Source organism: Oryzias melastigma, linkage group LG5 (assembly GCF_002922805.2).
Source record: "Oryzias melastigma strain HK-1 linkage group LG5, ASM292280v2, whole genome shotgun sequence".
NCBI classification, from domain to species: Eukaryota; Metazoa; Chordata; class Actinopteri; order Beloniformes; family Adrianichthyidae; genus Oryzias; species Oryzias melastigma.
Genome location: NC_050516.1, coordinates 11,159,773 through 11,162,681, shown reverse-complemented (window position 1 = coordinate 11,162,681; position 2,909 = coordinate 11,159,773). Strand labels below are relative to the sequence as shown.

Here is a 2,909-nt window from a genome sequence, read left to right as displayed (position 1 = left end):
GTCAGTTTCAACCAAAATGCACAAGACCCTGCACCTTATTGCTCCTGATTGGGCTTTTTTAGCCTATTGGTCATTTATTCAATACGTTCCATCTATAATATTTTGCAGTAAATGTGGTATTCTGAAAGTTAATTGAACTGATGTTTAACTCTTAGTTTGAATTTTGCCGTTATTTATTATTATTTTTTTTTTCAGAAAAATCCTTCGCTTTCAATAAAAATGCACAAGTAGGGAAGAACCAAACACCTTACAGTTTCTAATTCTATGTTTTTAAACATTTTGGTCATTCATTCAGAAGATTTCATTTAGAAAATATAGTTATTTTTGCAGTAAATCTGGCTATTTAAAAGTTAATTGCACATGTGTTTAACTCTTTTTTGAATTTTGTTGTAATTTTTTCATTAAAGTTTGTTACTTTAAATAAAAATGCACAAGTAGGAAATACTAAACACTATAAAGTTTTTAGAACATGTTGGTCATTTATTTAATGCATTTCATCCATAAAATATGGTTATTTTTACATCACATTTGAAAGTTAAATGCAATTTTGCTGTTATTTTTTCAGAAAATTCTGTCACTTTTAATAAAAATGCCCAAGTGTAGAAAGAGCCAGCACCTCACAGCTCCTGATCCTGCTTTGTTTTCCGGCGGTTTTGGAGCTCAAACTTTGTGCAGACTAACATCTGTTCCTCCCTCCCGCCACAATAGCACAACTCAGCAAGGATGCAAAGCGGGGTCAAAAGATCAGTGCCTTCCCCTCATCCACACACACGCTCACGCACGCACGCACGCACAAACACCCGCGCGGGCGCTTCTCACTGGCTGCTGTTTCATTGTGCGCCACAACTTTGCCATGATAGGCCAGCACGGGAGGCGCGCACCTTGCGTTACAGGCATTACGGTAGCGCAGCAACACTGTCCTCCCGTAACACACACGCGCTCCACACTCGTACACACACACACAGCCCGAGTGATTCAACTCTGATTTCCAGCGAACGAGCGAGCAACAGACGGGATGCCAAAAAGTGGAGAGCGCTGGAGAGGTTAACGCGCGCGCAGAACCAAAACCAGATCGCCGGGAAACACGGGCAACTAAACAAGAAGAGAAGCCGCGGGTTTTTTTGTTTTTTTCTTCTCCTCCGCGGCAACTTGCACTCAGTGGCAGAGTTTAGCGGCAGTATTGTTCAGACTTCACTCCAGAGGGGCCACTCCGAGGAAAGAGGACGCACACAAAAGGGAAAAGGAAAGGACTAACGAGCGCGCCGTGGCGTTAAAGTAATGCTCCCGCGGTCTTAGATCCTAGGTCTCCTTGTCTCTCCCTCTCCTTTCTGTCTGCTCATTTTTTCCATTTTTATTTTAGTATATATTTTTTTACGTCCCGTCGGTTGGTATCCCCCCCACCCCTCCCTGCTTTTGTCGCTGCGAGAGAGTGGACGCGCCGGGATCAGAGGAGCAAACGCGGGCTGTCCACATGGTCCAACCACTGGCGTGAAAGTTGACTTCTCCAGAAACCAAGAGAACAGGTTGATGCACTATCTACACTTTTCCCTTTCCCCCCTTTCTAATCTTCTCTCACACTTCCTTCTCTCTGCGCTCTCATTGAAACTCCGCGCGGCGCGCGCGCTGCGCCACAAGGAGAAAAGCGACCCAACTCCAACTTCTCAGCGCACGTTGTTTGCCAAACTCCTGCAAGTCCGGCTGCTCAGATCATAGGCTGCTGCTGCTGCTGCTGCAGAGGGCATCAGACGGCGGACACGGTCAGGGTTTGGTCCTGGAGACTCTCATCCGCGGGAGTCTCACTTCAACTCTCACTTTCTCCATCCTCAAACTTTTTTGCGCTTTAAAAAAACTTATTTTATTTTGATAAATCAAAAAACGCAGCTCAATAACACAAAGACAAACATTCCTTTCTCCTCTAAAGTCGTTCCCTCAAAATTTTCAAACGTATAATTCCGATAATAAATTAAATTGTAAATGATTTTCATTTTCTTATCACGCATGGAAGCGGAGCTGTCTCCAGATCTGCTTTCAGAGGCTTAAGTTTTTTTTTCTTCTGACAAAACATGTTTGTTGTTTTGTTTTTGGTTCAGATTAGAATAACCGAAACGCCGCGAGGCGTCTGGATTGTAAGAAAATCAACTTTCACTTCTTGTTTTTACAAGGAAAAAAAAAATTAAAAAAAGCAAAAGGGAAATGATGATAGACGTTGACAAATATGGCATGGCAGGAGATAATTTTATCCAAACGCGCAAAGCCAAAAAACAAACTTTATTTCTTTAAATTTGAACTGTTAAATCTAATGCTTAAATCTGAGTGTTTTAAACTAGTGAAAGAATAAGAAGGAGCAGCTCACCGAGGATAGTGGAGCTTTTGTCTTAAGACGGGGGAAGAAAAAAGAAGCTTTTTTGGAGTTGACACGGTCAATAGACCTGAAGGACAATACTTTCTTTTCAAACCATTTTGACTTTCGAAAGTGGAAGTGTTTAGCCAGGCGTGCTCGGGCGTTTTTATCCAAGAATAATAATAAAAAAAAAGCAGGTGAAGGTGAAAAAAAAAAGTTTTTTTAAAAAAAATAGATTTTTTTAACGGATTAAAGCTGGTGTCATTTTTATTGATTATTATAATGATGCTGCATTTTAGTGTTTTTTAAAAAAAATCAGATTGGATAAAAAATATACACTTTATGATTAAATAAACACAATTCATATACATAAATAGAACTGGTTTATGCTATAATTTAAATGCATAAATTAAAGATGTTAAATTAATTTTTATCCTTTTTCGTTCCTAAAATCAAAAATAAAAGTTTTTCTCATATGAAGATTTTTTTTACCTTTAATGGAAACGAGTTAAGACTTTTCCTTAAAGCTTAACCTTATAGTTAAATTGTTTTTTCCTGATGCACTTTA

At 39.5% G+C, this 2,909-nt stretch overlaps 1 protein-coding gene across 3 annotated transcripts in view; it reads left to right on the top strand.

Annotated features, from left to right (window-relative positions):
• Positions 1 to 692: 692 nt before the first annotated feature.
• The window catches only part of foxp4 (forkhead box P4), a 98,002-nt gene continuing 95,785 nt past the window's right edge, over positions 693 to 2,909 (top strand). The window contains exon 1 of one of the 3 annotated variants that reach the window (XM_036211849.1): positions 693 to 1,523. The gene's annotated coding sequence lies outside the window, so the exon portion shown is untranslated. The remainder of the gene's footprint in view (positions 1,524 to 2,909) is intronic. The other 2 variants (XM_024269869.2, XM_036211848.1) reach the window with 2 other exon arrangements.